The sequence below is a fragment of the Sorex araneus genome, chromosome 5, assembly GCF_027595985.1.
Source record: "Sorex araneus isolate mSorAra2 chromosome 5, mSorAra2.pri, whole genome shotgun sequence".
Classification (NCBI taxonomy): domain Eukaryota; kingdom Metazoa; phylum Chordata; class Mammalia; order Eulipotyphla; family Soricidae; genus Sorex; species Sorex araneus.
Genome location: NC_073306.1, coordinates 142,275,447 through 142,302,210, shown reverse-complemented (window position 1 = coordinate 142,302,210; position 26,764 = coordinate 142,275,447). Strand labels below are relative to the sequence as shown.

The following is a 26,764-nucleotide window of genomic DNA, read 5'->3' as shown; positions in this document are numbered from 1 at the left end:
GGGGAGAGTGGGGGGCTCAGGAGGTATATTTATGGAACATCAGTGATTAGGCGTCTGTCTGATCAGATCGTGTAACATATAAATGAGCTCTGATTCTCTTATCCTTTCTGAGTTACTTTATACAATTCACCTACCGTATGTCTCCAAAGCAGACTACACTGCCTTTATTTGATTCTCTTTAGTGTCTAAAATCTGGGCTACCACATCCTAAATTTAGAGAAAAACACCATACACTTGCAATTTCTTTGTCGTGTTTCTTCCAAATATGAGGCCAGAGTCATAGCACTCACCAGCGTCATGATTTCCATCATTTCTGAGTCTTCTTGGCATTTGTCCTTTAACACCTGCTGGAGGAATTCTGCCTGTTGTTTGTCACTGTGTGTGTGTATGCATGAGTTTGTGTGTGAGGAGTGTGCAGATGTGTGTGCATGGGTACAAGGGGTGTGGAGATGTGTGCTGTGTGTGGTGTGTATGTATAGTGCATGTGGTGTCTGTGTGCTATATGGGTGGTCTGTGTGAAAGTGTGGTGTATGTGTGTGATTATAGTGGCTGTGCACATGTGTGTGTATGTGGTGTGTGCTTGCACATCCGTGGTTCATGTGGTATATGAATGTGGCATGTGTGAGTATGTAAGTGGTGCATGTGTGGTGTGGTACGGTGTATTGTGATGTATGAATTGGCAATGTGTATACGTGGGTGTGGAAGTGGTGTTGTGTGGTGTGGTGTATTGTAGTGTATGAGTGTGGTATGTGCATATATGTGTACGTGTGGTGTCAGTGGTGTGTGAATGTGGTGTAAGTATGGTGGTATGTGCGTGTGGTCTGTGGGTGTGTGTGAGTGTCTGTGTGTGTGTGAGTGTGTGTGTGTGTGTGTGTGTGCACGATGCTCTCTTCTCTGTGCCCACAGCTCCGTTTACCTCAGGAAGCGTGATGTCTGTGTTGTGTTTTCCCTAGAGCTCCCCGTGGCTCCTAGGGGAGCTGGTTTCCTGCAAAGATGTTTTGGGGGAGGTGGTGAGAGGCCACAGCCAGCGCTGCTCAGGCTTCCTCCTGGCTCTGTGCTCAGGGACCACTCCTGGTGTGCTCAGGGGACCACCTGGACCCCAAACCCGAGCCCGTGCATGGGGCGGGCACCCGCCAGCTGACGACTGCGCTGACCCCTACAAAGGCCTAAGGTTTGCCTTCTCGGCACATTACCCAAGCATGAGGTGGGGGCTGGGACACGCTCAGTCAGGAGGCCCGTGACGGACCCCTGTACCCCAGTCACCTGAGCACCCCAGGAGCCACGCCCATGGGAAAGGGCAGCGGGTCAGCCGGTGGAGACTCCTGAGACCCAGCCCCGGCTCCTGAGGCAACCTGAGCACAGAGCCAGGAGTAGTGCCAGCACTGCCGAGGGTGCCCCCACGCCAGGAATCAAGCAATGAGGAGGGCTGTCGTGGTGGGCTGTCCTCACGGCCTGCTGGAGACCTGGGCCGTCTCCTGGCTTCTCCGAGTCCCCTCCGTCTCGGCCACCGGTGGCTCCCGGACACAGTCACCTCCTCTGGCGGCTTCATCACCTCCTGCTACTGCAGGGGACAGAACATGCCGGTGTCGCCCGAGTCTACCCGGGACAGCCTCACACGGCCCTCGGTGCTCCCGGACCTCACAGCTGTCCTGAGAGTCCTTCTGGTACGGAGGAAGGGCCCCCACTCTCTGAGGAGAGAGGGCGTCTCTCCTCCGACCGAGTGTCTTCCCCTCGCTCCCCGGTGTGAGCTGAGCCTGGGGACGGGCCACGCCCAGGCCCGACCTGCACGGCCTCGGCGCTGCCTCCCTGCCTCCCTCAGAGCTCCCAGACTGCTGGGAGAGCCCCGGGGCCACCGCTGCACTGAGTGTCCGAGAGCGCCTGGCCGGTGCCGAGGGAAAGGCCGGTGGTTCTAGCAGAGACCCGCGCCAGGCGTCTTGTGGAGAAGCCGCAGGCTGGGCCCCGGCCGGGCCCTGCAGGGTTCAGTCAGCTACGGGCTGTGCAGCTCCGCGGGACGCACACCCAGGCCCTCAGTGAGCCCTGGGCGGCGGCAGGGGGGAGGCTGGCGGGGCGCCGCCATCTCGAGGATGTGGTTCCACCCTGGAGGGCAGACACGTGGCATGTCCCCAGCACCCGGTGGCCACCACTGGCCGGAGTGTTCCGGAGCTCTGGAGCAGCGAGGCTGCAGGGGGACAGGGAGGAGGGGTGGGGTGGGAGGACATCGGGCCCAGGACTCCCAGTGTGTGTGCACGACCCCGTGTGGCCCCACTGTGACCCCGGGCGGCCTGGCCAGGGGTGGCCCCAGAGCACCCGGGGCGGCCCTGAGAGCGTTGGCCCAAGGCTGCCGCGACCAGGCGCATTCTGGGGAGACACAGAATAACAAGTCGTGTTTTGGGGAAGATATGAGCAGATCTGCTCCTGTTTTTCAGGAGTCCAATAAATGTTGACCGCTGCAAAGTGCTCTGCAATTCTCACCACGGGGCCCTAAACGTCTGCTTTTAGCGCCCAGGTGGGCTCGGATGGCGACACGCAGACATGGCACCCGTGGCCCACGGCGGGCGCCCGGCAGGCAGCCACTCCAGGCAGGGGGCTGCGGGGGGAGGGCTGGGCCGCCACCCAAGGGCCCGCCGGGGCTGCTGCCTCTATCCACGGGAAGTCAGTTTCCACTCGGACCCAGGCCGTCCCGCTCACCTCCTCCGTCGCCAACCCGAGCAAAGCAGTGGGCACACACTCCGCAGCTTCCCAGGCCTCTGCGTGGGCGGCAGAGACAGGGTGGGCTGTGGAGAGTGGGCCGGCCACCTCTGGGCCCCTGGGAGCAGTGGCCCTCACCCTCGATGGCCTGGGCCCGGAGGGGGTGCACGGGGGCTCACGAGCCGCCCTCTGGTGGGGTGCAGACTGCCCAGCCCCAGCTCTCAGCTACCCCTGGAGCCTCCCAGGAGGAGGGACACCTGGACACGAGGACAGAAGGTGAGAGGTCAGGCCTCCTATGGCCAGTGTGTGCCAAGTGGCCTTGACCGTGAGAATGGGGGCTCCAGGGATCCAGGATACCCCCAGGTGCCCGGCAGGGATCAGGTGTGGAGGCCAGAACCCCCGCTGGACTCTGGGTCACTCAGGCGGGTGTCCCCGTGTGTCTTCCTGGCTCATTTCCTGTCTGCTGACCTACTTCCTGTCCGGCACAGCTGCCCTCTTCCTTCCTGTGAGCACCAGGCTGCAGGGCCTGAGCTGCTGGCCCCGGGTGACTCTGGGAGTTGACCTGAGCCCTGGCCTTACACCCCTCAGTGGTCTGGTGTGTCCACTGGGGCGCGAGGGACAGCCGGGAGCTCTCGGGAGAGGTGGCCGTGCCAAGGGCCATCCCAGCATACTCTGGGTCTCCCTCCACTCCTGGGCTGTGGGATGGGACGGGCCCGTCACCTGATCCCCAGCGTGGACCTGCTCCCAGTCCCCCAGCCAGGCCCCTCGCTTACCCCCATGGCTGGCGGGGTGGCCCACCTTGGGGGCAGCCTGGGCAGCCTCTTCTGTGCCTCGGTGGGTGGATGTCGGCAGCATCTGTCGAGCTTGATTCCGGGCTGCTGTCTTTGAGAGGTCACTCAGGGTCCCCAGACACAGACTGCAGGGTTCAGTGGCCCTTCTGAGACAAAGGAGCTCCTGGAGACGGTGGCCACTGTCCAGGGAGGACTCAGGTGGGGCCTCCCAGTTGCTGCCTTATGGCTGACAGCAGGGAGGGCCCCTGAGCTACAGACGGGGGACAGAGCCACCCGCCAGTTCTGTGGATTCCACAACACCCTCAAGCAGGTCTCGACACCGGGGCCTGTTGGGATCAGGAGCCCCGAGCTCTGGAGATGGGGCCCCAACACGCCGGTGTTATGAATATTTAGAGAACAGCATGTCTGCGGTGACTCGGGCTAGCCTGCTCCTCCCGCGTCAGAGGGTGCCTATTACCGAGTTTAGTAAACACACCCTCCGAGGCTGAGCGCGGGTCCCCCCACTGGGCCGGTGGCAGGGCTTACACGCACCATTTGAAAAATCGCACTGTGCTCAGGCAAAACAAATCAGCACCTCTTTAGAAACACATTAATGAAATATGGAACACACACATCACGTGTGTTCTGTGACATGCGGTCTAGCGGGCCCCCACTCACGCCAGCCTGAGAACATTGGCCCTTCTGGGAAGGTGCTTGATGGGGCTACGGGCCAACCCAGAGATGAATAGATGCACGGCAAAGAGGCAGAGCAGCAGGCACTGGGACCTGCCGCCCTCGTGCCTCGGCGTCCTCACCCCAGACACGAGCAACTGCCTCTCGGAGCAGAAACCCCGTGGTCGGGAGAGAGGCTTGGCAACATCCCCTCAGTTCGAGGAGCTCGGGGGGAACAGGCCACGGAGGGCCAGACGCGCTGTTCAGGCGCGGGGAGCCCTGGGACTCTCAGAGGCGCCTGCTCTTTAGGTGTTTCGTGCCCAGGGACTGGCCTCGGCCTGGCAAACACAGCTGCTCCCCGGAGCCTGTCCACGGGGACTGCACGACTGGTGTCCGTCACACGGGGACTGCACGACTGGTGTGCGTCACGCGGGGACTGCACGACTGGTGTCCGTCCACGGGGACTGCACGACTGGTGTCTGTCACGCGGGGACTGCACGACTGGTGTCCGTCACACGGGGACTGCACGACTGGTGTGCGTCACGCGGGCACTGCACGACTGGTGTCCATCACGCGGGGACTGCACGACTGGTGTCCGTCACGCGGGGACTGCACGACTGATATGCGTCACACGGGGCTGAGTCCACGAGGCCAGGGTTGCACGGGGGGTGGGGGGGCAGCACGCCCTGCCCACGCTGGCCACGGGCTCTGAGCTGCAGCTGCTGTGTCTGCAGAGAGAAGGGGCTTCCGTCAGACTCTGCCACCCGCACCCGCCCAAGCTCTGAGGGGAGCGTGGCCCAGAGCCACAGACACACAGCTGGAGGGGGATTCTGTGTCCTGGGCCAGTCGCTTGGGGAGATGCACATTCAGCCTGCAAGGTCGCCACCACGCTGGGCCCCAGGACATGTGCCCCTCCCCCGGGGCGCCTGGCCCCTCCGCCTTAGGGGCACACTCACGCCCCACAGCGGCACAGACTGGGAAGACCCACCCAGAACCCACTTCCTGGGAGGGGCCCTCCCAGAGCCGGTCTCCTCCCGCTGCAGAAGGACGGGCTGGGGTCCCTCTGCCCCTCAGGCCTCTCCCCTGTCCACTCGGTGCTCTTCAAGTGGCAGGAGCTTTGCACAAAGCTCAGACCCGCCCTGGATGCATCACATGCTCACAGTCACCTGATAATCATTTTCTTCCAGAGCGGGGCTGAGACTCTGCTCGTGCCAGGAACCGCCCGTGTTCTCCTGGGGTCTCCATCCGCCCAGGACCCAGGGCACCGAGGCCCTGAGAGATGGGCTCGCTGGCTTCCCGGCACTTCCACCTGAGGGCAGTCTCAGGCCTGCCGCGCTGAGCATGCTCTTCCTGGAACTGGCAAGGTGGACCCTGAAAGCCCGGACACGTGCCAGTGGCCCCTGGTCCGCGGGAATGCCGAGCAGGCTCTGCTTCCTGGGCCTCATCTGCCCGGCACCGCCCATGGTTGGGTCCAGTTGCCGTCAGCTGAGTGGCCCTTGAACACCCTTGGATTTGTTCGTCTCACCGATCCTCATCAATCACTGTTCCTTGTCAATCATGAGCTTTGGGTCCAGAATCTACTTGCAGATGCTAAGAGTGCCCCAACGCCAGTTGCGAGCGGTTGCGAGCTCGTCCTGTCAGAGTCCAGCTGCAGAGAAACCGTCAGCGACGGCTCGTGACCCACTCCTCCCCGGGACGGGCCCCCTGTGGCCCAATGCTCGTTCTCTCTGCACTTGCAGTGAATATCGGGGTTCTGTGGCATCTTTCCACCACTGCTGTAGAGCATCTATGAGCTCCTCAGGGAAGAGACCACCCTACAGATCACAGAGCCAGAGCTGGGTCCAACAAATGCTCTGCTTTGCCGGCTAGCCGCCAGACTTTCAAACGCAGGTCCCAGGGTCGTCTTAGCCTGAGGTGCTTGGCCCGTGACTCCCAGCCAGCACCCTGGGTACTGGTCAGGCAGGACGTGCTGATCACACAGTGTGACTTCCGGCCTCGCCCAAAGATGGGGCTGGTTTCTCTCTTGACCATAAAATCAACATATCAAGGGCATAGCCGAGAGCAGAGCTTGGTAATCAACTCTCTGTCGTCTAATACTTTTCATAGAGGAACCTTCTCAGGGACTGTTACAGGTCACTGCTGGTCAGTCTCTGAGACAGGACACCTGTCAACCACGCAGTGGCTTTCCGTGAATTTTTCCTCCTTCTTTCCCTAATGCCGGGAGTGTTTGTACACCAGGCCTTGGATGGAGGGTAGCCAAAAGCAGCCCCGAGAAGCAACTTTGCTGCTTCCCGCCCCGTCCTGCCACCTTCCTCTGCAGATCAGTTCTTGTTCACGGAAAGCCTCTCCCTGCCTCCTTCCTTCCCGGGGAGATGCTTCCCTTCCTCCTCTCGTTCCTCGTCTCCATTCTCCCTCACACAACAAAGCGTTGAGTCTGTCCGTGGGGGAGCACAGAGAAGGAGCCCCAGCCTGCCCTTGAACACGAGGTCTGGGGGATCCTTCTGTGTGGGCTGACAGCAATTGCTTTGCTGAGTCCACACTTTGTCTGACATTTCACCACCATTAGGCAAACATTATTCTTTCTGTTGGTATTTGTTCAGTGAGCTCTGTGCTCAGTGGTGGGTGATTTATATAAGTCACCATCTCTTCCTGGTGGCTTAGGCTAAATTATTATCCGGGCATTCCAATTTAGACACACAATAAGGGACAGATTACCAAGCCCCCAGTGTCCTTCCTCTGACAAACAAAGCCTTATTCCTTATTCATCGGGTCCTGCTCGTCTCCACGTTCCTAATGAAAACGTGGGCTGAGCTGCCCCACCAGACAGCTGCGGGCTCTCGCTCGTCCCCGTCTTGCCCTCGGAGCCGGACCTCTGCGTCGCCAACCGTGGCTGTGGAGGGCAGGGGCGCCGCCGTCCCGGGGGCGAGCAGCGGGACGCTCTGCCGGCGCCTGCTTTCTTCTCTTTGTGCTTTGGCCCCACCTCGGTCTGGTGCTGTGAGACCCCCACCGCGGGTGCCACACGCAGGACTGAGAGGGCATGATGGAGCGGCCCGTTGGGCCTCTGGGGTTGGCAGGGTGGGGGTGGCCTGGGCCTGGTCCGCTGCGAGCGCACAGGGAGGTGCAGTTTCCAGGCCCGTGTGGGCGGAGTCCTCGGTGTCCACACTGCCCCGTGGGCCAGGTGCTGTTTCAGAGGGGGGCGACCTGCCTCCACCTACCCTCCTCGCAGTGAGCTCAGCAGACCCATGTCAGCACAGCCCGGGGGGAGGCTGTGAGCCCTGGTGGGGAAGGGCCCGGCTCCAGAACCTTCTCCCCCACCGCTAGGTTCCCACCCCCATTGGCCCGCTGGTTCACAGCGGGGAGGGTTCCAGAGGCTGTCTGGGGAGAAGGCTGTTCTGAGGGGAAACTGAGGGAGCCACTGCCGTCAGCCCCAGGAGACAGTCGCCCACCTGGGCAAGACCAGGCTGGGCTAGTGACAAGTCTTCTGAGGCACAGCCCTGAGCGCTCACACCTGGTCCCGTGACTCTGTGATGCAAGGAGCAGGTCGCTGGCTTGGGCGTGGGGCGGGAGCCACGCCCAGCAGGAGTCCAGACAGCCCCACACCTGGGCACTTACTGCTGTACTTCAGCCGCCTCTGAGTCTGGGAGAGGAGAAGCTGTTAAGCCGGGACCATGGGTTCCCAAGCGGCGAAACAGACACAAACTCAAGAATGCAGAAGCAGTGGGAGTTCTATTCCAGTTCCTGGGGCCAACTCTCACCCACAGAGCGGTCTCTTACAGCGACCCCGACTTCAGGCAGCAAGCATTTATGTAGGGTTTGATTTCATAAGCAGCACATGCCTTATTGTTCCAGAAAAACCTTATCTAGTTTCCAAACAAAGGTGTTTTGGCAAGTGTCTAGGGTAACAGTGGTCAGGCAACAGTTAAACAATAGTTTCCGCTAGTAGTTTATGCTTACCTAGGGCGATTGGAGGCCGCCCTAAAAGCCTCCGTCCCTCTCGGAGAGCATGGCAAGCTACCAAGAGTATCCCGCCCACACGGCAGAGCCTAGCAAGCTACCCATGGCGTATTCGATATACCAAAAACAGTAACAACAATGGGCCTCATTCACCTGACACCAAAAGAGCCCCCAATACGGCAGCGTTAAGAAGGATGAGCAAGGAGAGGCTGAAAAAATCTCAGGGACAAACTAGACTGCCAAAACGAAGAAAGACTAAAATGACTGTCTGTACTTTCAATGCACATATGCTGGCATCAGAAGCATCCATCGAGGACCTGATGGTGCAAGCACAGAAGATCAAGTACGACATCATTGGTCCGACCGAAACGAGGAGACATCTATCACATCACGTCATTTTCGACACTGGAGAAGAATTATTCCTCAAAACATGCGACAACAGAGGTGTCGGTGGTGTTGGTGTCCTTGTCAACACAAACTTGGCCATGAGCATTGATGCATTGATTCATTGACTCATTGATTCATTGATTCAAACTTGGCCATGAGCATTGATTCGCAGGGTGACACCATTTCACCGAAACTCTTCAGTGCAACCCTCAAGAACGTCATGGGACGACCGGAATGGGAAGGAATGTGAGTGAAGATAGATGGTCAGAAACTATACCACCTCTCCTTCACTGATGATATCGTTCTCATAACGTCAAACATTAGCCAAGCGGCATAAATGCTGGCCAACTTCGACCGCAAGTGTGGAAAGGTCGGACTGCAGCTGAACCTCAACAAGACGATGCTCATGAAAAACAAACTAGTCCCGGACGTTCCATTTGCTCTCAATGGAATGAACATCTCCAAATGCAGCAGCTATGTGTACCTGGGTCAAGAACTCAACATGAGGAACGACTTGGTCCCAGAACTGTGCAGGAGGAAGAGAGCAGCGTGGAATGCCTTCAAGAGCGTCAAAGAAGTGATTAAGAGGACGATGGACCTCCGACTCCGGGCACATCTTTTCGATTCCACCGTTCTTCCTGCACTAACATATGCCTCAGAGACCTGGGCCCTACGAAAGCAGGATGATAATGATATTAGGGTATCCCAAAGAGGAATCGAAAGAGCTATGCTGGGAATATCATGTCTCACTCAAGTGAGAGAAGGAATCCGGAGTTCTGACCTCCATCCATGGTCAAAAATCAGGGATGCTGTCTCATTTGCCAAGGCATCAAAAATCAGATGGGCCGGACATGTAATGCTATTCAGAGATGACCGCTGAACTAGAGCTGTTACCGACTGGATTCCACGGGACATCAGAAGACCTCATGGCTGCCCACCAACTAGATGGTCAGATTTCTTCATCAAAACCCTGAATGAACGATTTGAGGCTCTTCCTGTTCCTGGAGTGAGCAGATATAATTGGGCTACATTAGCACGTGACAGGGATAAATGGAGACATTACTGGCACCCGCTCGAGCAAATCGAAGATCAACGGGAAGTGATACAAGTGATACAAGGCTACTCATTCTTTTAGGGTTAACAAAAGACAATTTCTGGGTATTTTGACTGGGACATGATGATTGATTGAGCCCACTTGCTGGGCCCAGGAACTTTCCAGGTGTGTCCAGGTTGGCTAGTTACGCATTGTTTCCTTGCTGGGAAACTGAAACTATTTTAGTTCCAGGCCCAGCCGATACTGCTGATTCAGTTTCGCCCTTCCACAGAGAAACAGGGAAGGGCCCAGGCCAGGCCCTCACACCCAGGAGCACCGGACCCTTGTCTCCGTCCCAGCAGTGGGGCTGTGGAGGAGGGTGCTGATGGGGAGGTGGTGGTGCTGTAGCCCCAGCTGTGACAGTCCTGTGAGCCGCAGGCTCAAGTAAACGTACATGAAAAGTGACGGCTCTCGCTTGCGGGATATATGAAACCATAGCATGTGAATAATACCCAAAGACAGTGGAAATGGGGCCAGGAGGACAGGTCCTTGGCAGGAAGCCGGCCACCAAGGGGAGGGGGCAGTTGGACAGAGAAGGGCCCACGATGACAATGAGACTTGGAAATGGTCACTCTGGGCAAGAACCGGGTGCTGTAAGGAGGTAAGGTCATATGCATGATAACCTTTCAGTAACAGTATTGCAAACTACAGTGCCTAAAAGGAAGACGGGAGGGAGAGAGGGAGAGAGGGAGAGAGAGAGAGGGAGAGAGAGGGAGAGAGAGAGAGAGAGGTGTCTGCCCTATAGGCAGGCAGGGGTGGGGTGCCAGGGAAACTGGGACACTGGTGCTGGGAAATGTGCACTGGTGGAGGGACGGTGTTGGAGCACTGTGTGACTGAAACCCCACCATAAACAGCTCTGTCACTGTGTATCTCACGGGACTCAGTATAAAAGAGATTATTGTCCTTTGAGTACAGCACAGGAGACTTCAGAGAAGTGCTCTTTTATCAGTGAAGAAAAATGGCACATTTTTTCCAAACAGAAAATATAAATATAATTCCATTGGCCGGAGTCATTTAAAGGTGAGCAAATCTCATTTTATCTCTTACTTTGATGTTGTTTTATATTTTTTGAGAATATAAATATCCAGGTTCATAAATGCCGACAAATGAAAACATATAACAAGTTTGTATATCATTTATAGAAATGATTTCAAATGGAGGAAAAGGAGTTCTTTCTGGGGTGGCCGAGAAGCTGGGAGGGAAACCTTTCCATGATAGCCTGAGGACCTAGAGGGAACATTCTAGCTCGGAAGGAGCGGACTTCCTCTGCAGACCCTTGCCCGTGGCCCTCTCAGTTGCCTCTAGCTGGGCCACAAACTGTACTGTGAGCTCCACATAACTGCGGAAATGAGTCTGGAGGCCCGAAAGGTGACACACCTCAGTCCTGGAGACTTTTCTACTAAACCAAGACAGCAGAGAGAGAACACAGGCCTTGTGTTCTCGTGAATGCAGCCCTCGGGGCCCTGCGCATCTCCCTGAATGTTCAGGCGTCCACACACAGCGGAACCCGTCAGACCCACACGTGGAAGGAACAGTCAGACCCACACGTGGAAGGAACAGTCAGACCCACACGTGGAAGAGCCAGTCAGACCCACACGTGGAAGAGCCAGTCAGACCCACACGTGGAAGAGTCAGTCAGACCCACACGTGGAAGAGCCAGTCAGACCCACACGTGGAAGAGCCAGTCAGACCCACACGTGGAAGAGTCAGTCAGACCCACACGTGGAAGAACCTGACAGACCCACACGTGGAAGTACCTGACAGACCCACACGTGGAAGAGTCAGTCAGACCCACACATGGAAGAGTCAGTCAGACCCACACGTGGAAGAACCTGGCAGACCCACGTGAGGGTCCGTCAACTCCACAGGCACTGGAGCCATCAGACCCACAGGCGGAAGAGCTAGCCAGGCAGACATGTGAAAAGCCCCTCAGATTCCCTGTGACAGGGATCGAACCTGACAAGGCAGGATCGAACTCACGCCATCCGACACACCAGGCTGTGCCCTCGAGCTCCCTCCCTGGCCGTTACCCTACTCATAACATTAGTTTTAGCCTGGAAATTTCAGTTATCGATCTAAAAGAAGAATTAGCTATACGTGCCTGTGCTCGAAGTTATAGCTAAAGGAAGTCTTGTGGTTCTAACACAGATTTTCTTTGTCTTCAAAATAGAGCCTTCATCTCAAAGTTCTGAGGAATTGGGTTCACAGAGAGATGTTTTGCCATGTTTATTCTCTTTTGATTAATTATAAATAATTATTAAGAACCCTCAGTTCTCCCTCCCCCCTTGATTTCAATTACAGTTTCTAATTGTAATGTTCCCAAATCATGTAATGAATTGAACAAAAAAAAAAATCGATGTCTCTAACAAAACTAGCCCACCAATCAAAATGATGTTAAAATTCTCAACAACAGAAACAAGTGGGAACAACTTGTAGAATTGCACACTATTCATCATCCCAGTCAAAGCAAGCCTCCCCCATAGCAATGAAATATGATAAATCACACAGATAAAAGACAATAGCAAGTTTACAGAAGCATTACTAAAGACTTCAGCATGGCGATCTGATCTCAGATTCTAATAGTTGTTCCCAATTTTGTTCATGATTATCTTTACAAGATCTCTAAATAGTCTCTTATTAGTGCAAGTTTATGTTGAACTTGCTGAGCTGCAGTAATTATTTTGAACAATATTAGAATTATCATAATTATATTCTCTCAGTAGGAGTAATCAGGAGGACAGGTTCAGATCATTCTAGGTTATGCAAACTTAAAATTAATTCAGAAAATTGTCATTTGAAGATTTCTGAAGAAATATTTCATTTCATCTGAGTGTATGAGTTTGAGAATTCCAATCATCTCTAATTGCTCCTTTTACTTTATTTCTTACAATTGTTACGATTCGCGTGATGAATATGAGAAGTATTAATGAATATTTATCAGGTTCTTGTTTAGTGGAAAGAGTGCAGCTCGATACCCCTGACAAACTCTCTGTCTTCCTCTGCTCAGGCCCACAGGGTCGGGGCTGCCCCAGGTCACCACTGGGGCTGCCGTGACGGCTGAGAGACACGGGCCTGCCTGCCCGTCCTTGGCCGAGATCTATATTCTCCAGCAGCGGAGAGAAGTTGGCCCGGGCCTGTGCTCTGGGAGCAATGTCACTTGGTTTTCACAGACTCACTGGTCACTCCGTACCCACAGAAGCTCGCCAGCTCCAGCGACAGCAGTGACGGGCGCGTCCAGCGTCCAGCGGGGTGGGTGCTCGCCTAGCATGAGCCAACCTGGCTGGATTCCTGGCACCAAGGCAGCCCCTGAGCCCCCCAGGAGTGACCCCTGAGAGCAGAGCCAGGAATAAGCCCCGAGCAGCACAAACGTGGCTCAAAACAAAACAAATCAAACAAAGGAAAATTGCATGTGGCTAATCTGAAAACAACTTTTAAAAATCAGACACAATGTAACTGAAGAGGCAACAGTCAGGAACTGAAAATCTTTCAACCCAGCTGCTAACGAAGCCCTTAGTGAGACGCCCCCGGAGTGGAAAGGCGCGAGGGGAAGGCGGGTCTCCCGGGCGGGGAGTCCGTGGGATTCTCTCGGCGGCAACCTGGGTTTCCCCCACGCAGGCTTTGGTCCCGGAAGCAGCAGCAACAGCTGCGGGGCAGGCACCAGCTCTGGTGGCGACAGCGCTGGAGCAGGTGCCCACACGGGCCGCCTCCCCTGCTGTGTGCGGGGACGCCCGGTCAGAGGCAGCGGCCGCTGCTTCCCGCCTGCTCAGGCCGTGGGAATACGGGCTCTCCACACTGACGGGGGCCACAGACAAGGTCAGGCATGGGGGCTCGGTGCCTGGGGGTTGGAGGGGAACAGACTTCCCCAGATTCTCTCTGCCCGAGTGGGGAGCCGCCCCTGTGGCCACAGGTGGTCCATTGGCTGCCCAGAATTTCACATTCCCTGAAGCCCGGTTCCTCCTCACCTCACAGCCTGGAGAGAGTGTGTGTGTGTGTGTGTGTGTGTGTGTGTGTGTGTGTGTTGGTGGGGGGAGGCTTCTGTGATGCTGTGACCCCTCCTCGATCCCAGCATCTGTCTATGCAGAGCCCCCGACACCAAGGGCTGACCCAGACAGTACTCGGGGTCCCCAGCTGGTTCCAGAAGCTTCCCCGTGGACACAAAGTGGAGAAACAAGGTACTGGGAATAGAATTAGACCCAGGTGGACAAATCTCAGCATATTAATTCAGAGTGTGAAATTAACATAAAATAATTTTATAATATTAATAAAATGTCACGTTATTGAGAAATGCATCCAATAAATGGAAGTTTGCTATGGTATCCAGAGATAATGTTGAATATAATAAAGTCAAAGAGGGCATATTCTCAATTCAATAATATTCTAGTTATAATGATTTACGGAAGTCATTATTTTGAATAAAACTGCTTATGAAGGGGTCCATTTTTATTTCCAAATAGACGGGCTCTTATCTCTGTATTTAACTGGCTCTGCGGCCCATCACCGGTGCTGTGTCAGGCTTTCCTGTAAAACAGTTTGTCTGACTAATTAAAATGTGATTTCAAAGTCTATTTATTATTACTTCGATTATCTTCTTGTAGGGTTCTGGAATAACATGTTTATGGCTTCTGCAAACTCATCTAATTTAATATTTGCCTAGTAACCCAAATGTCCTCATTTAACAGAAGCTGCCCTTGGAATACAGATCTTTTTCCACAATGCCAGCTAAATTTTAACTAATTGTCACTGTGATATTCCACGGAGCTTGGTGCCCGAGCCTTTCCGATGGTGGAATTGGAATTGTTCAATGCAAGCGGTTATTAATTTGTTCTCGGCACAAAGGATGCAATTATTCATCTAAAAATAAAGCTCAGGGTTGGGAGAAAAGCGATGAATGGAACAAGTCCTCATAATTTAATATTCTCCCTCTGGATTTTCTCAGCAGACCTTCTGAATGACACTTGGAGGCCACACTGAATTATTAGCTAGTGTGACCAAGCGATTTGAGGGCCATGCCGGCTCCGACAAAGTTAGGAAATGAACCCAAAGGCTGGGGAGGGGTTTGGAGTGGCGGTCCTTGCCACTCAGCAGGCCAGGTGGCCACGTCTCTGAGTGTGGCCCCGCCCTCGCTCCCGTGACGCCATCCCTGCATCTCAAGGACGGGGCGTGGCTCCGAGGAGGAGCTCAGGGGTCCCTGTGAGATACTTAAGTGTGGGGGCGGGGGGCGGGGGGTTCACCCTGAAGCCCACGGTGCAAGTGCAGGCCCCTGTGAACACACTGCGAACACTGGTGGGCACCGAGGGCCCGGGTGTGGGGTTGTCAGGGGACGGGCGTCGGTGTGCGTCTGCTCTGTAACTGGTGCAGGTTCTGCTGCAGACCCCCCACCCTGCGCGGGGTCCTGCCAACGCACACAAAGCCGCCCTGGCAGCATCCCAGAATGGTTTCCAGGGATGCTTTTCCCGACCAGGAGGGGGGTCCTTTGCCCCTCGCAGAACCTGTGATTGCTCTGCGCGATCGGGGCAGCTACGCACTGAGGGCAAAGATCGCAGTGTCCCACACAGACAGTGTCACTCGAATGGTCCTCGGGGCTCCTCCCTTCTCTCTGGCCTCGCCCCTCCTGACTTGGTTTTGGAGGACGCTCATAGTTCGCCTGACCCCGAGGGGAAGCGCCGGGCTGAGCTTGTGGCGCGGCAGGAGAGAGGCAGGCGCCTGGGAGGCAGGGACAGACTGAGCGTGAGGGTCTGGCTCATGGCGTCCCCGCGTGGGAGAGCGCGCCGAGCAAGGCTGCCCCAGAGGGATGGCCACCTTCCCTCTGGGGGGCTGCGCTGCGGGTGCCTCACCCCTGTCAGACGGACAGTGCAGGGGTGTGGCTGGGTTCCGGCCAGCTGTGAGAGTGGCTGGTTGCGTCCTGCCTCACCTGTCTGGGACCTCGTGGTTGGGTCAGTGAGAGCAGGACGAGCAAAGTGCAGCAGGGAGTGAGGTGCAGGGGGAAACTGGCCGCCTTTCCCAGGGAATGAGCCCCTCCCCCTCCCGGGGCAGCTCGGGGCAGCACGGGACCCTGACTCACCTGTCGCTGCAAAGTGGTGCCGAGCAGGGGTGCCCGCCCGGGGCCTCTCCGCAGCCTCCTGCACGCGCCCGCCTCACCCTGCTCGCCCCTGCACGTCACACCGCACCACGCCCCAGCAGTCCCTTCCTTACCTGTCTCCTAGACCGTCTAGCACCATTTTCTATGCACTTGGATGTCCTTAAACAGGAGTTCTGGCTGGTGTGGCTTGGCACATCCTTGGACCATGCCTCAGGGGCCCTGTCCTCCTCCTCACAGCACTCGGTCCCTCCCTCGCCGTGCTCATCCGGGTAACAGCTGGGCTTCCCGACTGTCCCCGAGAGAAGGGGCTGCTGCCTGGTCTCAGGGCCACGGAGCTGGGAATCCAACACCGATGTCTACCAGGAAGCCACCGGCAGCGAGGCAGAGCCTGGCAGACCCCTGCTTGCCCAGCGGGCCCACCCTCCAGCTCCGAGGGAGACGTGGCTCCGTGGCCCTCTGGGGACACAGGAGACGGTCAAGAACAGCCCCAATGCGCCTGCTGACCAGCAGGGGCAGCACAAGAGGCCAGGCCGGCTGCGAGGGGCCCCTCGCACACGGGGCCCACTGGCCCGGCTCACATCGCACTGAGGCCGGGCTGAGGCTGACCCCCCACACAGCCCTTGTCCAGCCGCCCTGCCTCGCCCACCCACTGCTGCCTGGCTCCCGCCCAGAGCCCAGCTCCCGAGGGTGCGGCTGGCACCCTCTCCCTCTCCAGCCCCTCCAGGTGCGAGCAGCAATTAATATTAGCCTGCTGCGATGATTTGACTCGCCTGATTGCGGTGCGTGTGCTGATTGCCTGAGGGTGTGCGAGGGGAAGGGCACGGCCAGGAAGCGGGCCAGGCTCTTGCCTGTGACCCGGCACCTCTTGTCCCTCGGGCAGGGCTGGGGACTCTCCAGGATCACCAACTGCAGTGCTGGGATGGGGGGGCAAGGGGGGCCAAGCAGGGCTGAACACCGCCCGTCTCCGCCCCAGCACCCGCTGTGGCCGAGGGAAGGCCAGGGTCGCACTCCTCTGGGCCTCGGAGGGGAGGCAGAGCTGGTGTGGTGTCCCCGCCTGCCTCACCCCGCCTGGCTCTGTGTCCTCTGCCCTCTTGCACCACTGCAGGCCAGGAGCTGGCTGCTCCCCGCTGGGAGGAGACACCAGCAAATCCCGCACGAGGACCACTCGCCCCACCCCCCCAGGCCACACCCGGGGCTGTGGTGGCGACAGCGCCTGCCAGCCTCACCCTTGGTAGCTCTGGCCCCCTGAGCGAGGCAAGCATTGCTCCGTGGCCGGTGGACTCCTGACACCCAGGTCCCGCCACTACCCCGGGGAACAGACACCCGTGAGAACAGAAGGTCGGGGCAGTAGCCGGGGGGACTCGCTGCCATGGAAAGTGGCCAAAATGGTCTTTCTTATTGCGTTAAAATATTTACAAATTTAGAAATATTAGAAATCAGTCATTTGCAGGAAGGTGAAAGTGGTATCAGAGGGTCCCAAGGCAAAGGGCAGTGCGCGGAGTGCGGGTCTGGTGGAAGCTGTGAGGACGGGCGGGGCTGGAGGACGTTTCAGGCCCAGAGCCAGGACTGCCACGGGCAGGCTACGATCCTGCCAGCTCCTAAGAGCTGCGTTTGCTGTAAAGCTGACCAGAGGCTAAGCACAGATTGAAAAACCACTACAAGCCCATGTAGGGTCCATAAAAAGGAAGCACCTGAATCCATCCTCATAAAAGGACTATAAACCAGACTAAGAAATGGGCTTGTAAGTACCCAGATATTGGGTCATTCACTTCAGCTTCAGGGCTGGTCACAGCCGCGGGAGGGCCCTGCCAGAGCAACCTCAGAAGAGGGTTACTGGGATGCCCTTTTGGGGTGTGTCTAGACCGAGGCCTTCATGGACAGAAGCTTGAGCCTCACAGTACCACAGTATCTCACAGTGCCTCACAATACCACAGCACCTCACAGTATCAGAGTATCTCAGAGCGCCTCACAATACCACAGCACCTCACAGTATCAGAGTATCTCAGAGCATCTCACAATACCACAGCACCTCACAGTATCAGAGTATCTCAGAGCACCTCACAATACCACAGCACCTCACAGTATCACAGTATCTCACAGTACCTCGCAATACCTCACAGTACCTCACAGTGCCACAGTACCTCACAATACCACAGCATCTCACATTACCACAGTACCTCAAATACCACAGTACCTCAGAGTACCATAGTACTTCACAGCACCTCACAGTGCTACATACCTCAAAGTAACATAATGCCTCATAGTACCACTGTGCCACAGTACCACAGTACCTCATAATGCCTTGCATTACTTAACAGTACCGCAGTACCATAGCGCCTCACAGTACCACAGCGCCTCACAGTACCACAGCACCTCACAGTATCTCATAGTACCACAGTGCCTCATAGTACTGTAGTACCTTACTCACAGTGTCACAGTACCACTTACAACACCACAGTACCTCACAGTTCTGTAGTACCTCACTCACAGTGTCACAGTACCACTTACAACACCATAGTACCTCACAGTTCTGTAGTACCTCACTCACAGTGTCACAGTACCATTTACAACACCACAGTACCTCACAGTTCCGGAGTGCTACAGTACCTCATAGTACCACCGTATCAGTACTTTTTGTTTGTTTGTTTTGAGTATGTGCAGTACCTACTCCTGGTTTGTGCTCAGGGCCCACCTCTGGTGGGGCTCAGGGGAACCTGGGTCAGCTGCATGCAAGGCAAGTGCCCTACCCACTGTCCTATTGCTTCCTCCTTTACTGGCATCTTTGAGGGGCGTCTTCCTGGGGGATAAGCTGCCAGCAAGATGATTCAGGCGATGAGGGGGGGTGCAAGTCAGTCACTCCTGAGCAAACCCTGGCCGGTGCCTGTGGGGCTTTCATAAAACACACAAACCTGTGCCAGACAAGTGGCAGCTGAAGCTCCCGCTGGAGCTCCCAGTGGTACGAGCTGAGATACCCTCAAGGTCGTTATTTCCACTAACCTTGACACCGACCTTCCATTCACTAGACTGTTTCCTAAAATAGCAAACAATTCAGCTGAAAGAGCCAAAAACAAAACCACAAACCATCACCCATAAGAAAGAGGGGAAATTAAAAAAAAAATGACCTAGAAAAGAGGCAAAATGATCTGACAGGCCCAGCTGAGGAGACAGAGCAAGGAGGACAGGGAGAACCAGGCTGCAACCTGGAACACGGCACAGAGTCAGGGAGAGCACGGCACACAGTCAGGGGAACACGGCACACAGTCAGGGAGAACACGGCACACAGTCAGGGGAACTCGACACAGTCAGGGAGAACACGGCACAGAGTCAGGGGAACACGGCACACAGTCAGGGGAACACGGCACAGAGTCAGGGGAACTCGGCACAGTCAGGGAGAACACGGCACAGAGTCAGGGAGAACATGGCACACAGTCAGGGGAACACGGCACAGTCAGGGAGAGCATGGCACACAGTCAGGGGAACACGGCACAGTCAGGGAGAACACGGCACAGAGTCAGGGAGAGCACGGCACAGAGTCAGGGAGAACACGGCACAGAGTCAGGGGAACACGGCACAGAGTCAGGGAGAACACAGCACACAGTCAGGGGAACTCGGCACAGTCAGGGAGAACACGGCACAGAGTCAGGGAGAACATGGCACACAGTCAGGGGAACACGGCACACAGTCAGGGAGAACACGGCTCGGGGCGCTGAGGACGCCGGGCCGCCTCACTGCAGCAGGGAAATGGTGGGTCCAGGCAGCCCAGAACTCTGGGGACAGAGATGAGAGGGTGGCTGTAAGGGGCCACTTTCACGCGTCACAACCAGCGTCCATGGAGGGTGCGGAGGCCGGCTGGCTGCCTGTTGGACTTGGAGGCGGGAGGCCCCGAGGACACGGACAAACTGGTGGGTGTGAAGTCTGTCACCCACGTTGGCCACGCCTGGCGAAACCCCAGCCACACGGCTCCCGGGACACGTGCCCCCTCCCAGGAGACCTGCTTCTCTCCGAAGAACGCAGCTCCTGCTAAGAGTCGATCCCCGAAGACCCACCGCCTTGTGCAGAGAGCTTCCGGGTCAAAGGTTAGCCTCGTACCGCCCAAGTGGTGCAAACCACACCATTTGGACTCTTTAACCCGAACGCGGTGAGAGGAATCAATACTGATGCTGAGAAAACTGAGCTCAAGGAAAAATAAACTCTTAAACACCCACTTTAGAAAATAACAGCTTATAAACTGGCATGTTGGCTCTGACCTCACGTGAATAGAGCACAGCAAATAAAACCAACATGATGACTACGTTCCATGGGCAAAACTAACTCGTATTCTCACCCAGATTATGCAGAAGAAACATCTGAAAGACTAAACACAGAAGTATGGTAAAGACTGGGCAGTGGAAGGAAATCACTTTGCGGGGCTACATTCTCTGAAAAACACAGCGTCTGTAAGCAGAGACAACGAGAGGCTGAACAAATTCTCCCCAAGGTCAGAAACAAGACAGAGATGGATGGAACCGAATTGCCAATTCCAGGGCTCAGAAATCATCGTCTTCAAGGTCCTGACGTGTGAGGGTGTGCGCCAGGCCGGGAGCAGTGGAGACGGGGAGGGCCGGAGGAGCCCCGGATGTGGGCTCAGCGGAACAGCCTGGCAGGCGGCAAGGCGGGCAACAGGCACACAGCCAGCCTGGGAGGGCTCTGACTCGGAGCCGGGAGCCTAGAACAGGGGTTTTCACCCTAGAGGTGCCAACTGGAGGTGCTTCAGCAAGAGGCCTGGGAGAGGCCTTCTGAGCGCCACGGTTTGCAGTGGTGTCCGGGTGGTAAGTGATGGAGACCGTGAGGAGAGGTTCTGAAGACAGAGGGGCGCGGTGCCGCCTGCCTCTGCAGCCCAGGCGTGGGTGGAGCAGTGTGAGGCTCCGAGAGTGCCATGGGCTCCGCCTTCTTCCTGGGACCACCGGCTGGGCACCTGGTAAAGCCCTGGAGTCCCCCTCACAGCCCCTCCTCGACCATACAAAGCCTTCCTGATGAACCAAACTTTCTAATTGCTGCCCTCGGGCCCAGAGGCGCCCGGCACTGTATTAACCACGTCACGGGGCGTTGTAGTTACTTATGCAAAAACCACATCTGCAATTGATGGAAATATTTATCAGTGTGCTTACCAAAATGAAAAAGCACTGGAGCAAGTAATAACACGGAGAGCAAATAGGAGAACCCAGATGAAAATGAAGCATTTGAATAATTACACAGTGTGTAGCCCACAATAAATGATATCAAGATCCACTTGTGTCTCAAATCAATAACGTTGAAATGTGACAGAGTCTGGGCGGCTCCATGTGAGAAGATTCCGTCCGTAGAAACGTACTTGTCACCCGGCCCAGACAATGGAGGCTGCTGTTCTCCGTTTGCGGGCACAGGGGCTGGAGATCTTGTTTCTCTCCTGCCACTGTCACGTGGGACTCAGGTTCCACTGGGGAGTCCCGTGGCCCCGTGGGCTCTGCGGAGACGAGGCGGCCACCCTAGGCCCACGGGAGTCACACGGGTCCCGGGCACCCTTTTCGTTTGTTTGTGTTTGGGCCACACTGGCTGTGCTCAGGACCTACTCCCGGCTCTGCTCTCTGGAGCCACTCCTGGCAGTGCTTGAGCGTTTGAGATTCTGGGTCTGAACCTGGGTTGGCCGCTCGCAAGGCAAGCGGACGCCCTCCCTGCGGTGCCATCTCTCCAGCTGGGCTTCTTCTCGGAGCAGGATCTGGGCCCCTAGTGGAGCTCTCGGGATTGGCTGGGGGCTGGGGGACGCTCACAGCTGGGTCTGGCCTCCAGGCCAAGCCCTGAGAAGTGACAGCAGCTTCCTGGCTCAGCCACAAGCCGGGCCTCCTGGGGTGGCGAGAGCAGCCCAGGGCGGGGGCTGGTCCAGCGAGGAAATCCTCCCAGCACAGCAAAGCCCTGTGGAGCAGACACTCGGTCAGGCCACGCCCAGACGGGGCCACCCATGCCTGAGCGATGTGTAGCTTGGGGGACCCCGGGACAGGGACCGTAGGAAGAGGAAGAGTCGGGGAGGCGGGAGTAACTCTGGGGATTTCTGGCGTTTTCCTGGGAAACCCACAGGCACTGCCCACCCTCTGGGCCCCGTGACCTCCCAGGTGCTGGCCCGGTCGGCTGCCACGCAGAGCAGGCGCTCCGGCTGAGGCAGGCCCGTGCCAAGAGTGAAGACCGCAGCCCACTCCCAGCTGACCAGCTCTTCCCACCCACACCCCAGCGAGCACCCTCAGCGTGTGCACCCCGGAGAGCCGGCTGGCCCCGGGGAGAGTCTGCGTGACGCGCTACAGGGGGACAGCCAGGGCCTGTCTGTAGCTCATTTGCTTCTCTCGGTTTTGGGGTGATGCCGGTGGTGCCCAGGGCTTCTCCGGTCTACACTCGGGATGGACCCCTGGCCGGGCAGTGCTGGGGTGAGACAGGGCTGGCCGCCCTTCCTCCTCCCTCTCCACAGCCCTGGTCTGCCACCCCAGTCTCCCCCACGCTAATACCATGTCCCCACAATCCCAGGATCCGAGTATTTTGAAAATCCGAAGGCCTCATTTCTCACCAGCTGGTGCCTGTGGCGAGAACTCTCTCTGCTCTAATTCAGACCTGCCCCCTGCCCCCGTCTGGTGCCAGGCTGAGGCCTGCCACGAGAGCCCACACACATGGCAGCCTCTTACGATTCTGACAGTCTGGAACGCCCAGACTGTAATAACGGGCTGTGAAACACCAACGCTTGGCTGTCTACGATTCGACAAACCATCACTTTGGAGAGACGGAATGGTACTCTGTACAAGGCAAGGAAGCAGAGCCGAGCATGAGGCAGAGCCTGCCCGGCAAGCTCAGGAGCCCAGAGGTGTGGACATGCTTGTGACGTTCCTCCCATCTGAGACCCCAACACCCTTCAAATACCACTTTGGGAAAGAGCCATCACCCCCACTGTGAATACAATGGGCAAATATTTCTAAATATCACCTGAGAGTCTCTTGCCCACACGCCTGGCTGTCTTCCCCAGGGCCCCTCGGAGGGGATGGGCTCCAGCTTCCCTCCCCACCCCGAGCAGAGCTCCCAGCAGCCGAAGACCACTGGAACCCAGCCACAGCCATGCTCGAGGCCCCTCTCCACACATTTGGACAGGCCTCATGCATGAAGGTACCGGCAGAGGAACCCAGGTGAGTGTAATCCCATCAGCGGCCAAAATCCAGAGACTTAAAGGCAAGCTCCCAGGTATCTTATAACCTACTTCTCCCTTTGGGAGAAACTAGCAAGCTTCTGAGAGTTTCCTGCCCACATAGGACAGTCTCATAAGCTTCCCATGGTATTTTTATATGCTAAAGCCAGTAACAAGCTGGATCTCATTCCCCTGACCCTGAAAGAGCCTCCAATGTGGCATCATTGGGAGGGTCAAGTGGAGAGAGGCTTCTAAAATCTCAGGGATAGGATGAATGGAGATGTTACCGAGCCCACTCGAGAAATCAACTATAAACAGGATTTTGTGATTCATGATTTGTGATCACCTGAAAACCACAGGACAAAGGGAAGCACCAGGGAATAACAGACACCTGCTTGATGTCTGATAGACAGGGATATTGAGAACCAGGGAGAGCAGGAACAGAGTTTACGGAAGACAGAGAAGTCAAGTCCCCAGTGCTTTTACACCTCCTGGGAGAAAGTGATGCAGTTTAGCACATTGTTGTAGAGAAATTCAGTATTGAAAATAAACAGTATTTCTATGTGATATCAATGAATAAATGTATATTGAAGTTTAGCATCTTGAACAGCTCCCTTAAAACTACAAACACACAGAAGCATTGGTATATGCTTTGCCTTGTGTTGGGAGTTGCTAAAATATTCATTCAGAGTAGACCAATATTCATGAATAGAAAAAATTTAAATACATGCATCTGAGTTATTTTTTCACTCTTCACAGTTTTTTAAAGATTATTTTTGTTGAATCAAATCACCATAAGATACATTTACAGAGTTTTCATGTTTGAGTTTCAGTCACATAATGATCGAACACCCACCCCTCCATCAGTGTAGCTTTACACCACCAATGTCCCCAGTATCTCTCCCACTTCACCCCTCCCCCTGCCTCTATGGCAGACAGTTTTCCCCCATACTCTCTTTCTACTTTGGGGCACTGTGGTTTGCAATACAGATATTGAGAGGCCATCATGTTTGGTCCTTTATCTCCTCTCAGCACACATATCCCATCCCAACGATCCCTCCAACCATCACTGACTTAGTGATCCCTCTCTGTCCCAGCTGCCCTCTCCCCCAGCTCACGAGGCAGGCTTCCAACTGTGGATCAATCTTCCTGGCCCTTGTCTCTACTGTCCTTGGGTGTTAGGCTCTGTAGTACTGTGGCACTGTCATCTCGTTGTTCATCCATTGCTCGCCACCTCAGCGAAAGCACCCGAGTGACCTGAAAACCCGGCCTCAGAGTCAACGCAGCTCAGAGGGGACGCATCTGCTCTCTGGAGAAGAAAGACGTACGTGTGTATGAGATTCTCAGGAAGGCATCTCAGCTGGGCAGGCTACGGGCATCGCCCTCGGGCAGCTTTCTCCCTGTCTTCAGGAGAGAGGAGACAGCAACTGGGCCCTCCCCTCCTCTTCGGGCACCAGCTGTAGGGGATGAGGACCCCACCGCTGGCCCCGAGAAGTAGGTGGGCAGGGGCCGCAGCACCAGAACTGAGCGCCAACACCCTGTGGACACAGGAGCTAAACCCTGAAAGATGCACAGAACCAGAGACTGCAATTGAAAAATAAAAATTAAAACCATGTGGGGGACGGGAATGGGGTGGGTTCTAGGACGCAGAGTGTGTCTGGGCATCCCTGAGACAGACATTGCTGGCGTTTCTGGACACGGCTTCCCACAGACAGGACCCCGGAAACATCGGCAGGCGGGTGCTCGCTGGGGAACCCCTGTCCGCATCCAGGAATCAACGCACTGGAATTCTACACAAAATAAAACGGCTCATCACACCAATGCTGGTTAATTTTTGCAAAAGAATCATACAATCCTCCTCTCATGCTAATACATAATGCTGCTAAGAAAGGAGCAGACCTGGGTCCGGAGTGACAGTACAGTGGGGAGGGCGTTTGCCTCACACCCGGGTTCAGTCCTAGCACTCCACACAGTCCCCCCCCCCCCCCAGCACTGCCAGGAGTGATTTCTGAGTGCAGAGCCAGGAGTAACTCCTGATCATCACCAGGTATGGTCCAAAAAGCCAAAAACAAGGGGGAGAGGGGAAGGGAAAGAGACAGGCCACTACAATGAGGAGACAGAGAAACACACTGTCCCCCCATTGGATATCAAGAACAGACATCAGAAATATACATCTTTAAAAAAGGTCACAATATAAAAAAAAATACCACAATTCACAGTGTCTCTGATAGGATGATGGGTGACCAGTAAACCCAAAATAATAATTAAAAAAGCCAAGTAAAAGTTTTGAAAGAGATCTTTGTCTTAAGAAGAATGAGTTGCAATAACGACCACAAAAGCCTTACGTTTCAATATATACTTGAGATCTTGAATACAGAGAAAACACCAACATATTGACACAAAATGTGCAAAATTCAAACGCATTTATTATGCATAGCGGACGCTGATTTGAGTAGTGTGGCTTGCATTTATAGGCCATAGATTCTGATTATGCTGCTAATAGTTTAGGAGGAACAGTAGTGTAATCATTTTGCCTCAGACAATGGAAATATCTAAATTTTAAAGCTCAAAGCCCCATTAATTGGTCTCCTGCTCTCCATTTGGCGGAGCAGCCTCCCGGGGGTCTCGGGAGCGGCCCGAGCTGCCGGGGCTGCCAGCAGTGGGAAGCAGACCAGTGCCAGAGCAGCTGCATCATTTAGTCATTGTCCAAAGGTCACGCCATCCAACAAACGCCTCCTCTGCGTGCCACAGGGCAGGGCGGGCCAGCGGAGAGGAGCGCGGCCGTCCTCTCACGAGCGGATGGCGAGGGAGGGGTCCCAGTGGCCATCAGTAACCGAGAAAGGAAAGCAGAGCTGCAGCCACGTGGTCGCATCTCCGCCCAGAGGCACGGGGTCAACCAGGAGGGGCATGGCGGGGCCGCTAGCTGGCTCTCGGGAAACGCTGACGGCACTGACCGGAACCCGCACGTCCACTCCAGCGCCCCTGAAGCTTCCGTCCCTGCGCCGTGCCTGGCGACACTGCCTGGACACAGAGGCAGGACCTCGCGGACGGAGCGCACTGCAACAGGCCAGGTGGGCGGCACGGAATGCAGGAGCCCCCCAGGAAGCAACAGCAGACAAGGGAGAAGGTCTGAGGAGAGCCAAGCAGCTCCGGGGGCTGGGGGCCGGGCCCTGAGCTCTGGACGGGCTCTGGACTGGGAGGGGCAGACCCAGTCCGCTCGGGAGCCCGCTCCAGGCCCGAGGCCTCTCCTCCAGCCTCCTCAGACACACTCTCCTTTGCTCGAGTGCTCACAGCTCCAGAGCCCTCGGCGGCGACTAATCACACATGTCCCCGTGGCGATAATGAGTGGTGAAGGGCATTTACTTAACACGCCCCTGGGAGGCAGAACACATGATTGCGGAAGGCGCCCGTGGACGTCCGGCCGGCTCTGCCCCCCGGGCGGGGAGGTAACTCGGGGAAGCGGAAACCCGAAGTTAGAGTGACAGCTCCTGTCACCTAATGAGACGTTTATTAAGAAACGAGGCTGCTGATAGGCTGCAAATTAGCCATAATCTAAGTAATCAGCAGCCGTGTCACATGGACCGGGGGAAGGTGATAAACAGCCAAGTGCTCATCCAAGGTACCTGCAGCTCATTACCGACGGTAATTGGCTGGAATCCCAGGGCATGGGGAGGAAGGAGCCCTTTCTCCACAGCGCGTCCACCCGTGTGTGCGACGCTGCTCCGGTGTGGCCCCTGGGTGCAGCCCCGTGGCGCTGTGCCGTGGGCATGGGAGAGGAGTGACGAGAGGAGGGTCCAGGGGGTGTCCGACTGTAAACATCTCCCACTCGCCCCAGGGCCAGGCCACGCTGAGAGTGGGCCGAGGCCTGAGACCGGGATGGCCTGTGCGCTGTGTGGCCCCACTTCTGAGGCTCCTGCTCAACGACCGGCATCATTGGCCTGGAAGGC

The 26,764-nt window shown here is 56.1% G+C and overlaps 1 pseudogene; it reads left to right on the top strand.

The window, feature by feature from the left end:
* The first annotated feature begins 1,577 nt into the window (after positions 1 to 1,577).
* The window catches only part of LOC129405011 (uncharacterized), a 195,889-nt pseudogene continuing 170,702 nt past the window's right edge, over positions 1,578 to 26,764 (top strand).